Here is a 19,680-nt window from a genome sequence, read left to right as displayed (position 1 = left end):
AGGGCTCTGCCAGGGAACCCGCTCCTGGCTCCTCTCCTCGCTTTGGGGATTTGGGGTCGATTGTTCATGTTCCTTGGCTTGTAGAGGCATCAGCCGCCTCGATGCTTTCTTCTTCACGTGGCTTTCTCACATTGTGTGTCTGCTCCCGTGTTCCCTGTTTGTAAGGACACTAGCCATTTTTAATTAGGCTGCACCACCATGATATAATTACCTAAACTAATTATATCCACAGTGACCTTATTTCCAAGTAAGCTCTCCTTCTGAGACACTGGAGGTCAGGACGCCAATACATGTTTTTAGCAGGGGGCACAATTCCACCCTGAACAGGGGGATTGCTGAGGGGCACCTGGCCCCAGGGCTTCCCAGGATAATCCCATTAAAAAGGTTGTTGCCCAAGCTGAACGAGCCACCCTTCAGTGGGGATGCTGGGTGAGTGACAGCCTGTAGAGACCGTTTATCCTCCTGCAGACGTTTGGGCAGGGAGATGCAGTCAGTGATCGGAGGTGAGGTCAGTTGATTCAGTGCACCTCGAATGCTCTCCAAGTCCTGGACGCTGTGCTGGGCCCTGTGCTAGGATCTCACAATCCGGAGGGAGACTCCAATGTGGAAACAGGGCCTCACTGGGGATGGGGAGGAAGTAGGATCAGGCCTGGGGCTGATGGGCACGGGCTAGGAGGGAGATAGCGATAGGCGGACGCTGCAGTGTCGGTAGTACAGCTTCAAGCCTGGAATCATGGGCCCAACGTGGAGAGGTTTGCTGTGACTCTGCATTTCCCATCCCTATAAAAAATATTTCGAAAGGAAGGCGAGGCTTGGAAACGGAACGCTTGTTTGTTTTAAGTGCGCCCTCTGCTGGTGACCAGCAGCACAACAACATTCCTCGTGTTTCTCGGACAGGAAAATGAATGAGGCCAGTGATTGATTCAACTACAGGCGGGCAGGCCCAGGGCCGGGCAGGTTCCTACGACATCCCTGCACCACTGGGTGTTGTGATTCCCATCCTGTTGAGAGATAACAAAAGAAGAGAGGTGGAATACTTTGCCTCCACCTGGAAGGCAGAGCCAGAATCCAGATGTGGGACCCTCTCCATGGCTCCCCCGAATGGCCCCATGTACACAAACACGCACACAACAGAAGGTTCTTTTTTGTTTTTTCACTTTTCCCCCAAATTTATTTATTTATGCATTTGTCTTTTTAGGGCCGCACTAGCAGCATAGGTAGGTTCCCAGGCTAGGGGTGGAATTGGAGCTGCAGCTGCTAGCCTAAGCCCCAGCCACAGCAACGTCAGATCTGAGCTGCGTCTGCCACTTACACCCCAGCTCACGGCAACACCGGATCCTTAACCCACTGAGCAAGGCCAGGGAAAGAACCTGCATCCTCAGGGATGCTAGGCAGATTCATTTCTGATGAGCCATGATGGGAACTCCCTTCCCCAAATTTATTATGAAAAATTTCAAACATACAGAAAGATCGAAAGAATTGTACAATATACACTCATATACCTACTATGCAGATTCTACAGTTAACATTTTGCAGAGATCCTGTGGTGGCTCAGTGGGTTAAGAACTTGGCTAGAATCCACGAGGATGTGGGTTCGATCTCTGGCCCTGCTTAGTGGATTAAGGATCTGGTGTTGTCGTGAGCTGTGGTGTAAGATACAGATGAGACTCAGATCCCATATTGCTTTGCTGTGGCTGTGGCATAGGCCAGCAGCTGCAGCTCAGATTCGACCCCTAGTCTAGGAACTTCCATATGCTGCGGGTGTGACCCTAAAAAGCAAACAAAAGAAAGAAGGGAAGAAAAGGAGGAAAGAAAGAAAGAAAGAACTGAAGAGGGAGTTCCCATCCTGGCGTAGCAGAAACCAATCTGACTAGCAACCATGAGGTTGCAGGTTCAATCCCTGGCCTCACTCAGGAGGTTGAGGATCCCACACTGCCATGAGCTGTGGTGTAGATCACAGACGAGGCTCGGATCTGGTGCTGCTGTGGCTGTGGTGTAGGCCAGCAGCTGTAGCTCTGATTTGACCCCTAGCCTGGGAACCTGCATATGCTGCAGGTGTGGCCCTAAAAAGCAAAAAATAAAGTAAAAACAAAAATAAAAAAGGAAGGAAGGAAGAAAGACTAGTATATAAAAAAGGAAGAAGCCATAAAATAACTGGGGTTCAGAATAATGGAGGGGAAAACTGAAAAAGAAAGGCTTATCTCTATGCAAAGTAATTTAAGGATTCTCCCTTGTAGCCTGTGTGTCATCCCTGGCCTTGCCTGTCTGTCCTAGGTGAGAATATACAAAACGAGTGACTGTGCCAAGCCGGGGGTGAGGGGTGATCCTAGACCCAAATTCCCTTGTCTGTCCTTTTATCCGTCCTTTTTAGACGTGGCCCCACAGAGAGAGCGTGTGCACCGTTCCACGGCTGCATCACGGAGAATGAACTGTGTACCTTTATTCCTGCCCCACCACCCCGTTCCTGCTTTGTCCCAGTTTCTATTCATGGTGGGTGTTGTAGAATCAAGAATCCCTGAATATTCAGGTCCCTAAACACTGCCTAATACCTTAATGGCAAAAACAAGTATTTAAATTCTGGGTCATTATTTCACCCAGGGAACCTCCTTTTTGTCAGGGTAGCAGGAGCGGCAGTTGCACACGAGTCTCTTTGCTCAGGAGTGTACATCTTTGCACACATCAGAAACTTTATTTTGCTTCTCGTCATTTTTACTACTACCTTCCCCCACGTATCTCCTTAGGCATGCCCTCCTCTAGGAAAACCTAGCAAAATTCTGTTACCTTTACTCCTCCCTACTCAGGAGTCAGCACTGTTTTTTGCTGTTGTTTTCTTTTTTTGGCCATACCCATGGCATACAGAAGTACCCAGGCCAGGTATTGAACCCGTGCCACACCAGTGATGTGAGCCACAGCCCCGACAACACTGAATCTTTAACCCACTGAGCCACCAGGGAGCTTCAGGTGAGCACTTCTGACTTTGCCGGAGGGTAGATTAACTAAAGAAAGAGTTTGGAAGCATTTGATATTTGTCAGTGTCCCTTGCCTGTTCAGATGTCATGTGTTTGGATCGTCCACCCATTTGTATCCTCCCATAAATGTGCTCCAAAGGGAAATACAATTTTAATTGATCCTTGCCCGCACCATCTCACGCAGAACTCCGTCCTTTCATATCATCTGCTCTTCCAAGATTCCACTTGAGAGTTTTTAGGAAGCATTTTCTACGGGGAAAGCTTCTCTTCTCGGCTAGAAGAGCCTGTGATGCGATTATTGTTAAACTGTTGACGAATCTTCTTGCCCCCAGCTGAGGGTTTTTCTCCTGATTTTGCATATTTTCCAAATACGAAAACCACAGCACTCGCATTTGAGTTTCCACTTGTTTCACAGAAAGTGTAAAACATGCCTCCATCGCCTTGACAGTCCCATTAGACTTGTGTCACACCCTTTTGGCTTCCAAATATCCCCATTATGGGAACGGTTCCTGCTACACCAACTCGGGTAATTGTGTTCCACGGAATATCAGCTTTTTGCCACAACCACCTGGTTGCTATTTACCCTTGTTTTACAAATGAGGAAGCTGGAGAACAGAGAAGTTGCCGACCTGCTTGAGGTCAATCAGCTAGTGATGGGGAAGCTGGTTCCAAACCCAGATAACCTGATTGCCATCACTCTCCCTACTCTTTGGCGTTCCCGACCCCCCAGCTGCTGTAATGAGGAAGAACCTTTGTGTCCTATCACAAATCAATCACCTAAGGGATGTGCCTATAAGCTTAAATTACGAACTTAAATGGCCCGTCCCTGGGCACCTAGGTGATGAGCCCTAAGCTGAAATAGCTTTGTGTGCTAAAATAACATCCTGAGCAGACCTACCTGTGCATGACTCAAGGCAAGAAGAAATGAACACGTCGCCTCTGAAGGCTGACTGGAACCAGGGGATGTTTGACTTTACTCCCTCCCTGTTGAGTATAAAAGAAGCCTGAATTCTAACCAGGCAAGATGGGTCTTTGGGACATGAGTCCACCTTCTTCGCAGTCTGCTTGCTTTCTGAACAAAGTCACTTTTTCTGCCCCAATATCTGCTCTCTCAATTTATTGGTCCTTTGCATGGTGAGTCGTATGAGCTTGGACTCGGTAACACTACCAGCCAGCCTCATTTCATGGGCACAGAAATGCCCATGTACCTTCAAAAAGCCGTCTCCCTCTCTCCGTTTTGACCAGCTTAATAAACTCTGGCATCTACGTGCTGCACTGTAGACAGAGAAGTGTCAGTGACATGATGTCACTGGATTCCTGAAACACACCTGTGAGTCAGTTATTCCCTTGATTAACAGATAAGGAGACAGATTTAGAGAGAGAAGTGTCACAGCATGAGAAGAGCAGAGTGAGGATTCAAACCCAGGTCATGCTGACTCCTCCTTTAGTTCTCAGACTGTCTATCCACTAAGAAAGGCCCAGATCGGGCATATAAACCCCCAGCCTGAGGGGGTGCTTCTGCCCTGGGTACTTGGCCTAATTTCTGTTGTTGATGAAGAGTAAAGAGTGCACTGTGTTGCAACTGGTGCTTCTACCTCCCACGTCAGAATGGATTTTGCCCGCGGGCTCCGTCTGTGCCAAGTACTGTGCTAAGTACATGTCTTTCACAAATCTCGGTGCCTTCCAACTATCCTCAGCAGGCAGGATTTTTGTCCCCATTCTTCACAGATGACGTCACTGAGGTGGAGGATGTCGGCTTCCAAAGGAATGATGTATATACAGTGGATTGAATATCCCAACATGTACGTCTACTGCAACGCACCTCAATCCTGGATAAACTACAGCAAGCATTTTATATGCATTGCTGGGGTCACAGGGAATAAATGAAAGCGTGGAAAGTTACACACACGCACAAGAAAGAACAATGCACAGAAACCAGGACAGTGAGCCGTAATGAGAAACAGAAGCTGAGGCTGCCCTGGTGGTAAAGGCTCATAACAGGAACCCAGAGCTCTGGGGACGAAGAAGCAGGAGAAAAGGGAGAGACCCTCATGGGGTGGGGAAGCATCAACATTGAGACTTCTGCGTTAATCTGGGAGCTTGGAGGTGGCTACACCCTCAGGGATGGAGAAACTGCTAGAAACTAATGAGTCTTCATTTTGGCTGAGATAGGATGAGGGTGGTGATGACAGTGATAGTGGTGATGATGGTGATGGTGATAGTGACGGTGGTGTGATGGGGTGTTGGTGATGGTGGTGGTGATGGTGGTGGTGATGATGCAATGGGGTGTTGGTGATGGTGGTGATGGTGACAATTATAATGGTGATGATGGTGGTGGTGGTGATGGTGGTGATGAGGGTGGTGGTGATGATGATGCAATGGGTTGGGGATGATGGTGGTGATGGTGATGGTGGTGTGATGGGGTGTTGGTGATGGTGGAGGTGATGGTGGTGTGATGGGGTGTTGGTGATGGTGGTGGTGACAATTATAATGGTGATGATGATGATGGTGGTGTGATGGGGTGTTGGTGATGGTGGTGGTGGTGACAGTTATAATGGTGGTGGTGGTGGTGACGGTGATGCGATGGAGTTTTGGTGGTGGTGGTGGTGATAGTGACGGTGATGATGGTGGTCCTTGAGAATTCATACCCATAAGCTCACTCTAATGTAGCCCCAGAAGTTCCACTTTTTCCAAAGAGGCGAGGAAAATCCCCAGCACAAAAATTAACTTTAAGTGTTCTCTGGTTAATTTTTCTTCCACGGTACCTGGGTAGAAACCAACGCACACAATCTCTGGAAGAAAGTTGTCCCAATTTAGACTTCTCCCGAGTCTCTCAGATTAAATTCAACCAAAGACAGGCTCACACAAACTTACACGGGCACAACCTGCCACAAGGAAATGTCAGGTAAAACAACCAGCCAGAATTGGGTCTCCCTAGAACTTTATTTATTTATTTATTTATTTATTTATTTTGTCTTTTTGCCTTTTCTAGGGCTGCTCCCGCAGCATATGGAGGTTCCCAGGCTAGGTGTCCAATCGGAGCTGTAGTCCCCGGCCTACACCAGAGCCACAGCAACGCAGGATCCGAGCCGCGTCTGCAACCTACACCACAGCTCACGGCAACGCCGGATCCTTAACCCACTGAGCAAGGGCAGGGACCGAACCCGAAACCTCATGGTTCCTAGTCGGATTCGTTAACCACTGCGCCATGACAGGAACTCCTCCCTAGAACTTTAGATGATGAACTTATCAGATATAGGTATTTAAAAAGTGTACAAGGGCGTTCCTGTTGTGTTGCAGCAGGTTAAAAACCCAACATAGTGCCCGCAGCGACGCATGTTTGATCTCTGGCCTTCAGTGGGTTAAGGACATGGAGCTGCCACAAGCTGTGGTGTAGGTCACAGATGGAGCTTGAGCTGGCGCTGTGGTGGCTGTGGCGTAGGCTGGCAGCTGAATCTCTGAATGGACCCCCGGCCCAGGAACTTCTATATGCTGCAGGGGCGGCTGTAAAAGAAAAAAAAAGTGTATAGGTCGTCTGTGTCCAGACTGGATGTAGTGACCAAACTATCTCTTTGGCTACAAACAGCAGAACGTTGGATGAAATAAATGCAAGAGCAGTTTTCAGACACCGGACACCAGATAGCACAGGACTGTGCTCCCTGAGGGAAGGGAACAGGTGCGCTGTACAATCGTCGGGACTTCTTCCTGGAGGCCCTGCTGCACCTTGGCAGGGGGAGGGCACCGACCTCGCAGAGCGGAGGAGGAAGGGCTCCAAGTCAGCAAAGCTGAGGCGGCTGGAATTTGTGGGGCAGAGTCACAATGGGACTCAGTAATTCCATCCTAAGTCTGTGCCCAGGAGAAGTAAAAACATGTCCACACAAAACCTGGACGTGAACATTCAGAGCAGCTGTATTGAAATTAGCCAAAAAGGGAAAACAACCCAAATGTTCACCACCAACCAATGGGTACACAAAATACGTGTGTGTACATGCAACAGATATTACTGACCATAAAAACGAGTGAAGTACTGATAAATGCTACCACGTGGATGAACCTTGAAAACAGCATGCTAAGGGGAGTTCCCGTTGTGGCTCAGCGGAAACAAATCTGACTAGTATCCATGAGGATGCAGGTTTGATCCCTGGCCTCGCTCAGTGGGTTAAGGATCCGGCATGGCCATGAGCTGCCGTGTTGGTCACAGACGCGGCTCGAATCTGGCGTTGCAGTGGCTGTGACGTGAGTTGGCAGCTGCAGCTCTGATTTGACCCCTAGCCTGGGAACCTCCATGTGCCATGGGTGGGCCCTAAAAAGACCAAAAAAAAAACAAAAAAACAAAAACAAAAACAAAAAAATATACTAGTTGATGACCAAGATGCAGAGGAACTAGAACGTTAATCCATCATTCGTGGAAAGAGGCAGTTTTCACAAAATTAACCACACATCTCACTCTGCGTTTTCCCGTACATTTAACATTTAACAAGGCGAACCATGCGTTTATCCTACAACCAGCTACTCCAAGAGAAATGGAAACACAGGTCCACAAAAAGACTTTTATGGAAGTGTTCATGGCACCTTTATTCATTGTAGCTGTAAGATTGAATCCACCACAATGTTTAGCAACAGGTAATCAGATAAACAAATTTTGAACTTTTTTTCAATGAAAGAATAGTTGAGGAGTTTCCATCATGTCTCAGCATTTAACAAACCCAACTAGGATCCATGAGGACGTGGGTTCGATCCCTGGCCTCGCTCAGTGGGTTAAGGATCAGGCATTAGCATGAGCTATGGTGTAGGTTGCCGACTCGGCTCAGATCCTGCGTAGCTGTGGCTGTGACTTAGGCACATTCGATCACATTCGACCCCTAGCCTGGGAACTTCCATAAGCTGTGGGTGCGGCCCTAAAACTTTAAAAAAAAAAAAAAAAGTATGGTTGATTTACAATGCTGTGCCAATTTCTGCTGTACAGCAAAGTGACCCCGTCATATATATAACACATATTCCCTTTTATTTTCCATCATGGTCTATCCTGACACTGGATAGGCTTCCCTGTGCTGTACAGCAGGACCTCACTGCTACTCCCTTCTCAATGTAATAGTTTGCATCTACTGACCCCAAACGCCCCGTCCATCCCACTCCCTCTCCCGCCCCCCCGGCAACCACAAGTCTGTTCTCTATGTCTGTGAGTCTGTTTCTCAGATAAACAATGGTACACCCGCTCCGCTCACTGATTAAAAGAAACAAACCGCTAATATCAAAATAGTTGAATCAGAAACAATGTACCAGACCTCCAAAGTATAGCAATTCAGTTGTTTATATATGAAGTTCTAGAACGTGCAAAAATATTCTGTTTGCTTAGGACAAGGGTATGGGAGTGGAATGCAAAGGGCGACTTTTTGGGGGGATGATGGAAATGTACAGAAAAAACGCAAAGACCCCCCCCCCCGACCCCAACTCCCACCGAGACAGCAAAAGGAGGGGCCCTAACACACTTGCGACCAGACCGAAAAAGTGAGCTGGTGGCCGGCTGCCCTTGCCGATGTCCGCCAGCAGGTGGCAGTTCTGCCTCGCATGCCCTGGCCCCTCATCAGGGCCCCAAACCCCTGGCCATGTCATTTCCGTGTGCCTCTTGTCTCTGCAGGCAGATACACGGGGCTGCAGTGGAGGCTGTAGGTATGACCTGCTGTGACAGCCACTTTGGGGTGCTGGTGCAGTGAGTCCACAGCTGGTCCCCACGCTTCCCGCCTGGTCGCAGGCAGGCACGTGGAGAAGGCTGGGGAATGGAGCAGGCACTTCTTGGGTACAGTTTCCAAACGAGGCATCTTTTGGACCACATGTAACATGTAAAGACATTGATGAAAAGGAGATGCAGAGAGCAAGACAGAGCAACGCGGAGAAAGGAGTGAGGGTGGGGCCTTCCTCTGTGCTTTACCCCTCACCCTGCCACCCACGCGAAGGCCCAGGGTCGCCCCCCTCCACCCCCGGTTCATGCTGCCCCATGTTGGAACCCAGCTGCCCCTCTGCCCAGAGCCGGCAAAGCTGGTTTCCGCCGTCCCGTGTCTGATAGGTCTGTCCTTTTCTTCACCAAGAAGGATGTGTCCAGTGTCCCTAGAGCCAATCCCGGCCCCGTTACAGCCCCAGAATGTGGACCTGGGCATGGATGTGGGAAGAAGGAATACCCATGATTTAGTGGGTCTTTTCTTTTCGTCTTTAGAGCCGCACCCGGGGCACATGGATGATCCCAGGCTCGGGGTCAAATCAGAGCGGCCGCTGCTGACCTACACCACAGCTCACGGCAACACCGGATCCTTGACCCCCTGAGCAAGGCCAGGGATCGAACCTGAGGCCTCATGGGTACAACTCGGGTTTGTTACCACCGAGCCACAATGGGAAATCTGGTGGGTCTTTTCTTTTTTTACCAGACGTCCTAGAAAGCTTTTCCAACACACTCGTCCTAACGGTGCCGGAAGAGACTTCAACCGTATTTTCCACCACTGGTGGGGGCGGAACATTCCAGAGCTCATTGGAGAAACAAGCAGCTGGAGCATCTCCTCCACGGCGGCAGGCCAGGCTGTGAGCTAATCACCCCGTAAGGTTCCCACTGAGGCTCCCAGGCTCAACCCATGCACCTCTGTCGACTGGATGTCCACTGGGAACTCAGGGAGCCTGATGGCCATTTGGGCCTCCCGGGATGAGACTGGACCCAGGCAGCCACCATGAGGATTCAAGGTCACTCTGTGCCTGACGTGCTCCTGTGGGAAGTGACCCAGACCCCCCACTGATGGCCCCATTTCCTGATTTCCAGCCCAAATTCGTGCCCAGGGCGTCTGATAAGACCGGGTCATCGTCTCCAATGGGCAGCCCAGAGGTCCATGTCCCCTCATGGACAGCTTTAGAGACAGAGCAAACAAATATGCTGACAGATCTGGACGTGGCTGTGGGAAGAAGAGTCAAGGGTGACTCCAAAGTTTGGGGGCTGAGCCACTGTTTGAATGACGTTGCTGTTAGGCGTTCCCGCTGTGGTGCAATGGAATCACTGGTATCTCTGCAGCGCCAGGATGCAGGTTGGATCCCCAACCCACACAGTGGGTTAAGGGATCCTGCATTGCTGCAGCCACAGTCACTACACTGGGATCTGACCCTTAGCCCGGGAATTCCCTATGTCGTGGGGCGGCCAAAAAAGAAAAAAAAAAAAAAAAAAAAGTGGATGCCTTCTTAAAGATGTTGGGTCAAGCCCACCAGGCCAGGCCTGTGCGGGGCATTCAAGAGCCAGTCCTTCAGCATGGCCACTGCTGTGGCTCTAGTCGCTGCAGTGGTTCAGGTTCCATCCCTGGCCCAGGAACATCCATGTGCCATGGGCATGGCCAAAAAAGAGTCCGTCCTTCTTCAAACCCTCTCCTCTATACTGGCAGTCGGGTGGGCACAGAGGGACCTCACCCAGCCAAGGAGCCGAAACAGACCCCACCACCCAGCCGAGGGGCCAAAACAGACCCCACTGCCCCCCCGAGGCCTCCTTTTCCCTAGGACACACACTTCAGGAAGAGCATTGGCAAAGTAAGGCATCGAACAGCAAGACCCTGGGAGAGATCTAGTAATGACTGCAGTTTTGAAGTGGCCACGGCCATTAATTGATGACCGGCCACAGGTGTGACTAATCCTTCTCTGGTCACGCTGCCCCTTCACAGTAGAAGGAAATGCTGCATTTCAGTTACAGGCTGGTTGGCATAAAGAGGTAACTTTGGAGAGTCCCTGTTGTGGCTTAGTGGGTTAAGAACCCGACTAGTATCCATGAGGATACGGGTTCAATCTCTGGCCTCGCTTAGTGGGATAAAATATCCTGTTTTGCCTCAAGCTGTGGTGTGGGTCACAGATGCAGCTCAGATCTGGCGTTGCTGTGGCAGTGGTGTAGGCTGGCAGCTGCAGCTCCAGTGTGACCCCTAGTCCAGGAACTTCCATATGCCGCAGGTGCAGCCCTAAAAAGAGAAAAAAAAAGATAACTCCTCCCCATCCTCTTTTAAGGACCCCCCCATCCTTTCCAAGGATCTTTCAGGGATCTGTGGACCCAGATGAAGAACCCCTGTAACACATTTATTTTGCCGGTGCGATGGATAAACAGGCTCAGCGAGGTGAAGGGATTTGCTCAAAACCAGGCAATACTGAGCTGCCACAGGCTTACGCGGTCCCAAAGCCCACTTTGGACTCTGCCTTCTGTCTGTCAACGGGAGAGACACCTGCTCACCTGCCTGGGCCAATGGGAGGACTCCACGCCACGCACGCGCAGAAGTCTGGTCCACCGGAGTCTCCGCAAGCCGCCGCTTCTCGATCCCGAGACCGCCACGAGGAGACCGAGGGCAGACAGAACCAGCTCTGGGCTGGCAGCTTCCTGGGTGAGGTGAGTCTGTTTGGGGGGAGCCCAGTCCTCTCTCCTGGGCTGCAACGTGCAAACTGCCTGCTGGGCCGTGGGGATGGGGCAGGGGCTGGCTGGTCACTGAGGCCCCCCATGGGGAAGCAGAGAGGTGTCCCTGACCTTAACTCAGACCCGCTAAGCGCAAGCCTTGGAGGAGGGACAGGACTGGATTCAGTCTCGATTCTGTTCCTGCTGCCATGCGCACAGGACGCACAGGTGGGAGATGTCCAAAGGAGGGCGTGGGAACTGGCACCCAGGCTGGCTTCTCTCAGAATTGGCTGCTCATGGTCCTTCTCTCTGCCTCCCGAGCCAGGCTTGGCACGACCACGACTGCATGGAGGCCCCGTGGTCCTGGAGGTTGCCTGCGCTGAAGCTGTCCCCTCTGCACCTCGGTGCCCCTAGGGACCTGACAAGGACCGGCTATCTGATGGAGCCTGTGAGGTCCTCAGGCGATGCAGAGGGAGGCGCAGAGTCCCGCGCTGGTGGGAAGACAGAGTGGCGAGTGAACTTCCTTGGACCCAGGATCGGCCTCCATCACATCCCGTGGCTTCACCTCTGTGAGGCTCAGTTTCCCCAGCTGTAAAATGGGATCCAAACACCAGCCCCTCTCCTGGGGTTGCCAAGAGGGGTAAGCAGGTGAATGTACATGAAGTCCCATCCCACTCAGCCCTGCCCGGAAGCCCCGGAAACAGTGGGGAGCTGGGCCGTGGGGTCACGTTCCTTGGGCTCAGACATCAGCCCTGCCTGTCGCCAGCCATGCGCCCTTGGAAGGGCCGCCTGTGTTTCCCAAGGCAGAGGTATCACATCTGTAAAATGAGAATGATAAGCATCATTGCTCAGAATCATTGTGGAATGAAACGGGATGATTTGTTCAAGCGTTTGGCACATGAGACGTGCTTTGGAAGCATCAGCGATGCCTGAGTGTGTGTAAAAAGGTCACTTTGAGGATGTCAGGACTCATGAATGGGGGACGCCATACCCCAGACTGGTATTTGAAGGGACCTCAAACCACTAATACAGAATTGGATGCAGGAAAGATAAAGTTCTCTATTAAAGTTCAAAACATCACTTCGGCATAAACGTTTTTCCATGTCTGACTGACAGAAGCTGCCTTTCCCTGTAATTCAAGCCCTCGGAACCTTTGGAAGGAAACGTCAAATGAGAAAACCTTGCATGTCCCGACCGAACAGTATCGGGCTGTTTTTCAGTCAACAAACCCTGGTTGAGCACTTCTGGGTGCCTGCCTGTGTGAGGGGTTGGGGATGCCGGGGTGGGGGGAGGGAATGCCTCCACCTTTATCCCTAAGGAATTCGCCATCTAAGGCCCTCGGATCTTCCCAATGGAAAGTTCAGATGAACAGCGTGAAATTTACTAAGTGACTGGCTCTCTTCCACCCAGAAACACACTGGAAAATGGATCTCCTGAGCAGTGATCCAACAGCCATTTCTTGGAATCATAAATGTCTGAGAGTTGCTGCAATACTTGAGATAATCTTGTTTTCTTTATCCGCTGAAGCCAAGATTTTAATGCTACATCTGGGTGAGTATCTTTTGATAATAAGAACCAAATGTCGTCGGTGGAAATGACTGGAAATTACACTTCGGATCAGAATGTGGGGTTTTAGGTTCCCACTTGGAAGGCAGTGCTGAGAAACAAACACACAGGACATAGCCCCCATAAATCACCTCGGGATGTTGCAACACTCAGGTCTCCTGCCTTCTCCTCTGTCCAGGCTGCACAAGGACCGGGGCGAAGCGTCCTGGGGGAGGCGGCACCAGGCGGTAGGAAATACCCCACAGCCCCAATCGCCCCTGCAGCCCCCACCTCCGGCCTTCCTCGTCCACCCCTAGGTTCCCCACCTGGATGTCCCCAGGCCTCTCCAACTCAGCACGTCCACCAAACCTACTTCGCTCTCTCTGAATTCCACATGGATGAAAGGCGCCACCTCGTCCCGGCAGGACCTCTGGGAATCGGTCCTGATTTTCCCCTCCACTGCCCATGCGGCCCCCACATCAATCAAGAGCTGGCCCTCTCCTCTCCGCTTTGCTCCCCTCTTCCCCTGGCCCCCACCCGGTTTGGGGTCCTCCTCTGGAGTCTGAACCATCGCAGTAGCCTCCTCTTGCACACCTCTGCAGCCCACTCCCTACTCTTCCAGCCGGACCGATCTTTGGAAGAACCCAGATTGGAGTTCCCCCTGTAGCTTAGCAGGTTAAGAACCCAACTAGATCTATGAGGATGCGGGTTCCATCCCCGGCCTCGCTCAGTGACTTAAGGACCCCGTGTTGCCCAAGCTGTGGTATAGGTCACAGATATGGCTCAGATCTGGTATTGCTGGGGCTGTGGCTGCAATCAACAGCTGCAGCTCCGAATCAACCCCTAGCCCAGGAACTTCCTTATGCTGCAGGTGCAGCTGTGAAAAAAAAAAAAAGAAAGAAAGAAAGAAAGAAAAAGAAAGACCCAGGAGTTCCTGTTGTGGCACAGTGGTTAAGAAATCCGACTAGGAACCATGAGGTTGCGGGTTCGGTCCCTGGCCTTGCTCAGTGGGTTAAAGGATCCGGCGTTGCTGTGAAGCCGTGATGTAGGTCGCAGATGCGGCTTGGATCCAGCATTGCTGTGGCTGTGGTATAGGCAGATGGCTACAGCTCCTGATTCTACCCCTAGCCTGGGAACCTCCATATGCCGCGGGAGCGGCCCTAGAAAATGCAAAAAGACAAAAAAAAAAAAAAAAAGAAAAAAAGAAAGACCCAGCTAGATCCACCTTGGCCGAGGACCTTTCGGAGAACTGAACTGGAACATGAATCCGTGTTTCTCCACTTAACTCCACCTTCCAAGAAAAAAGTAAATAACAACAATTTGTACCTTGGATTTAATATGAGAAGGGACCTTCTAGGACCCGCCCTGAGACCAGGACACCCTGGGGGAAGACTCTGCCCCTTCTTCCTGCCCATCACATCCTGGATGATAGAACTGACGGTCTGGTGGCAGGATCCTGGCCCCTGTAACAGGATGGTGGAGGATGGGTAGTTAGTAATGACTCAAAGGAATATTTCCAGAAGGAGGGACCAGAGAGGGGCAGGGCCAGCTTGAGAAAACCTTGAGCCTTAAAAAAGGCCAAAAGAATGGAGCGAGGCCTATGGTCAGGGGAAGCCGACCCAGCGTGAGCAGGACAGTGGTGGGGCAGTGCCAGGCACTAGACTGATAAGCCAGGCTACAAGCTCTCCCACCCCCGCCGCTTTCCATTCCTGGCAGCCTTTCGCTTGGGCTTTGCACTTGGGAATCCTGAAGGGGGACAGAGACGCCCCTGGGCCCCGCCACCCCTCACCTGGAGCTGGCTGCTTGGGCCCGGGCCAGCATCCCTGCAGTGCCGAGAGGCCCACCTCTTGCAGCCTCAAGGGGCTCTGACGAGTAACGGACTTATATGCCTTTGCTTCCTTTTGCTTCGTTCTTAGAAGGCGGCTCGGAACTAAATATTTGCTAGGTGAATGCATAGCTCCGTTTCCATAAACTGGCTCCCCCCGCCCCCGGTCTGCTCCGGGACACCCAAAGGGCAAAGCTGATGAGCTCAGTGTGGGTTTTTCACCGTGGTGACCCCACTTGCAGGACTGTAGGAACAGCTAATACTTGCTGCATCCTAGCTATGCACTAAGCATTTTGTTTGCATTGTCTCGTGCAATCGTGACAACAGCCTGTGGGCTGCCCACAGTGATCATACCCATTGGTGGGTGAGAAATCAAGGCCCAGGTCAGCTAAGTGGCTGGCCCGAGGTCACACAGTCGGTCAATGGTGGAACCAAGATTTGAACTCAACGTTGACATTCTTAGATGTTTGCTGAAAGAGGTCATGGGTGCAGTTTATTTACTCATTTCACAACATGTGGGAGTTCCCAGGCCAGAGAGCAAACTCACGCCACAGCGGTGACAACGCCAGATCCTTAACCCACTGAGCCACCAGGGAACTCCACAGGTGCATTATTCAATCAGATGCCAAACAGCCTCCACCACCCAGCAGCTCCCCCCCAATCCAACCCCCACCCTCCCTATGAAGCACCTCTTTCGGATTCCGCCCCGAAGGTCTTTGTCCAGCTGTTGATTGCTTTCCCTGAGGGAAGTCCCAAATTATCCACTCATTCAATACAAATGGACCCCCCACCGCTCTTTCCAAAACGTTGATGCCACAGCTGCTCCCTACCAGTGGTCAGCTCTGTGGTCAACACTTTGTCGGCCACCCACAGAAGGCTCCAGCGTTTCATCGCGCTCATGATAAATGCTGTGTGGTTTTCCTTTGGGAGGGCAGGCTGGGCTCTGGGCACAGGAGGGTCACAGGGCAGAGAGGGGGGTGGCCCCCCGCAGAGGAGGCTGGCCCAGGGCGGCCACTTCCAGCCACCCCGACTGGAGTCGCAGCCTCCTCTGCGGAGCCGGGCATAATTGGTTCTGCATGGTGTTGTTGTGGCTTATGTCGAAATCAAAGCGAAAGAATTCGGTGGGGAAGGCCGCTGTCGGAGACCACATGGCAACTCCCTGCGGACGCCTCCGCTAACCTGTTCCCAATTAGGGGCTTGGGGGCGCTCAGGGCCTCCCGTTTGTTTGTGAAGCTCTTGGACCAAATTCTGCCTCTGAGGGCCCTTTGTGGAGCCGTGTTCATCTTTTCTTTTTTAAGATGCAGACGGAAAAAAAGGCCCTTGGAGGTGGGAAGACCGCGGTCTTGCCGTCGGGCTGCTGCACTGGGTTTTCTGGGAAGGGCTGGAAAATTGTTGGGCTTTGTCCCTCTGCCCTGGACGGCGCCCAGCACAAAGGTTCACAGGCTGACACTCCCTCGGCTGGAGGCGTCCAGACGTGCCTGGCCACTTTGATTCAAGAAAGAGCTAGTCGGAAAATCTGGGAAGCAGCAGGATTTTCTTCTGCAGGTTGGGCACCCTTTTTGCCATCGACAAAAATACGCGCTGCTATATTTAGGCAGCGCTATGAACAGGACTCTCTCTCTCTCTCTCCCTCTTTCTCTCTTTCCCTCAAGAATGTTTCTCAGTTTGTTTTTGTCATTTAATATTTTTCCCTCCCACCTGGGGAGATCATCAAACACTCACATTCCTGAATCAACTTTTCCTGCCGCTAGCTGATTTAAATAAACCTGGCCACACTGCAAGCTTCTAACGTTTTCTGGTTGTCGTGGAAAATGTTCCATGCAGGTTTCCCCAGGTGGGATGGACAGCGCGTGGCTGGCATTTCTGGGGCGTCTGCTCTGTGCCAGGCACCATGCTAGTTGCCCTCGAGGTGTTCGTTCATGCTGGGCTCCCGTCTACGCTGTGCTGTGGAGCTGCTGTCATCGCACCATGTGCTGGAGGAGACGGCCAAGCCCTAGGGGGTCAAGCCCCCGCCACAGGGGGACCCTGAGATCTGAATCCAGGTTTATTTGACTCTAAGTTCTGTGTTGAACATGACGCTCAGCTGGGGGCTGGAGGACACACACGTCAGCAGATGCCGACTTCTGAAGTTCTGCGGATTTTATTTATTTTTATTTTATATATGTATGTATGTATATATGTATTTGATGCGCCCATGCCACGTGGAAGTTCCTAGGCCAGGGGTCAGACCTGTGCCACAGCGGTGACAACACTGGATCCTTAACCAGCTGAGCCACCAGGGAACTCCTGTGGTTTTTTTTTTTTATTTGTGTCTTTTTAGGGCCACACCCATAGCATATGGAGGTTCCCAGGCTAGGGGTTCAGTCGGAGCTGTTGCTGCTAACCTACACCACAGCCACAGCAACGCCGGATCCTTAACCCACTGAGCAAGGACAGGGATCAAACCCACAACCTCATGGTTCCTTGTTGGATTCGTTTCCGCTGCGCCATGGTGGGAACTCCACTCCTGAGGATTTTATTTTAATGTGGGATTCCATGGGCCTCTAACTGGCCTTGGGCATGTGCTCCACCGAAGGGGCCTTGAACTGGGGTCTCGAGGGGGCGGGCCTCCCTCCTAATTCGCCCCCCAACCCCCAACATCACTCAGACACGTCTGCTTGGCTTCCAGCCCTCACCCCCAATGGCAGCGACAGTGAAGCCCCCTTTACTGCTCTGGGGGCTCCAGGATGTCAGGCAGGAATTCAGAAAGGCCCCCAGCCCCCTCTCCCAATGGGGGGCTTGGCAAATTGGAAAAGGGCATCTGGAGTTCCTATTGTGGCTCAGCGGGATAAGAATGCAACTCTATCCACGGGGATTCGGGTTCCATCCCTGGGCCCGCTCAGCGGGTTAAGAATCTGGTGTTGCTGTGAGCTGTGGTGTAGGCAGGCAGCTGGGAACTTCCATATGCCACAGGTGCGGCCCTAAAAAGACAAAAAAAAATCAAAGAAAAAGACCAAGAAAAGGGCATCTGCTCTCTGCTGGGTGTCGTCCTGCATCCAGGCACCCAGCCTGCCCAGCTTGCAGTGGGTGGCACCGGGGCCACCATTTACCCCTCGGCCCTGCGTCTGTGTGCAGCATCAGCGTCACACTCAGCCAGGAGGCTGTCAGTCACAAGCGCCCAGGCCACGTGTTCCTGAGCCTGCCATCCAGCTCCAGGCCCTGACAATGACAACGGTGACACTGCTGTGAAATGGGTCCTAGTGACCTGTGCTCGCAAAGTGCCAGACACCGTCCTAAGCACATCTGGTCCTACATCCACTCAGTTAACCCACCCAACCCCAACGACGTAGGTCCTGTCATTATCCCCATTTAACAGATGGGGAAACTGAGGTTGTCATTTGACAGTACAGGGACCTTGGAGCCAAGCGTCTTTCCAGAACCCAAATCTGACCCCATCACTCGGCTCAATCCTCCGGGTACCCCCCCGCCCCCCGCCCCCCGCCGTAGGACGTCAGAGCAGGTGGGTGTGGCTCCGAAGCGTCCCTGCAGCCACCTCTGCTCCTGGCCCCCACCTACCCGGCTCCACTTGCGCCCCCCCTCCCACCGGCCCCACCCCATGGCTCTGGGTCTTTGCACAGGCGGCCTGTCCTACCTGGTCTGCCTGACGGACCCCTCTTCCTTACCTTTCAGTACCTGCTGGAACGCTGGGGTTCTGGTGTCTTTTCTGGAACCGCTCCCTCCTTCCTCCCCCTGGGCCTCGCTGTCCCCACCACGTACCGCTGCAGTTCCTCTGTGTTCACTGTCTACCTCCTGCCGTCGAGAGTGGGTCCTAGGAGACGGGCCTGCTTGCTGTGGGCAGGGTCTGGCGGTGAGTGTCTGGGAAGGGCCTACCGGTCCACCCCCGGCATCCCAGGTTCAGCTCCCGCTGGTACTTCGAACCATGAACCTAGCATTTGTTGTATACAGCATCTTTCTAGATCTGACGCTTGCAGGACTCTTGCCTGTCTTTTCTCGGGCTTGCTTGGTGCCCCGCGTTTGCCAGACGCCACGTTCTTGGCCAATCACCGAGGTGAGGCCCGGCCAAGGATGCTTGCTGAGCGTGGGGCCACGGCCGCCCCCTTCCTCCCGGGAGACGAGTTCAGGTTGGCGGTGACAGCATTCCATGAGCCCTGGGTCGGGGCTTTCTGAGTTGAGAGGAGCCAAAAGAAGGGACCTCTCATACTCCAAAGCACCTCACTCTGGAATGACAGCATAACTGCCTTCTGTGGCTGCTAAAATTGTCCATGAGTGTAACGCCTAAGTCTGAGGGGCGATTTCTGAGACCACAGCAGCGTGGTGTCTTGGCATCGGCCTGTAGGTCATGCAGCAATGCCTAGGTGGCACCTACATGCAACCCCCACACCCCCCACCCCCCACAGCCCCGGTACCACAAAGTGATGACCCATCTGTGGCCATGTGTGGTTGGGCCCTCAGGGGCTACTGACCCCGAGAAGCACTGAGCTTGGCCGTCCTGCCTGTGTCGTGCTCAGCCAGTCTTGGGGTGTGTGGGGGTGTGGGGCAGAAGGGATGGCGCGAAGTTAACAGAGCGAAGAGCTCTCTGGAAGCCCGGTTCCCCAGGTGTAGCTGTGGATAACCGGGGGATGCCGAGAGGCGGGAGCTGGAAGAAATCTTGGGCCTCTTCCCGGCGGGGGCACCTGGCTAGGTGGTGACATCTTTCACGGGCGACGGAAACACGACAGGCAAGCCAGCTGGGGTGAAGCACGTGTACTGCTTCCTAGGACTGTCCACAGACACTTCAGATGGGGGCTTGGACAACAGACGTTTATCTGGGGGCTGGAAGCCCAAGGTCAAGGGGTCGGCAGGGCTGGTTCTTTCTGAGGCCTCCCTCCTTGGCTTGGGGATGGATAACTGTTTTCTTCCTCAAGTGGTCATCTCTGTGTCCTAGTCTCTTATAAGGGCGCCAGTCATAT

Source organism: Sus scrofa, chromosome 5, assembly GCF_054392235.1.
Source record: "Sus scrofa isolate SSC_HxYL_T2T_F1_AM1 chromosome 5, Sscrofa_HxYL_maternal_Yorkshire_Landrace_v2.0, whole genome shotgun sequence".
In the NCBI taxonomy this organism is placed as follows: domain Eukaryota; kingdom Metazoa; phylum Chordata; class Mammalia; order Artiodactyla; family Suidae; genus Sus; species Sus scrofa.
This window is presented reverse-complemented; position numbering follows the sequence as displayed.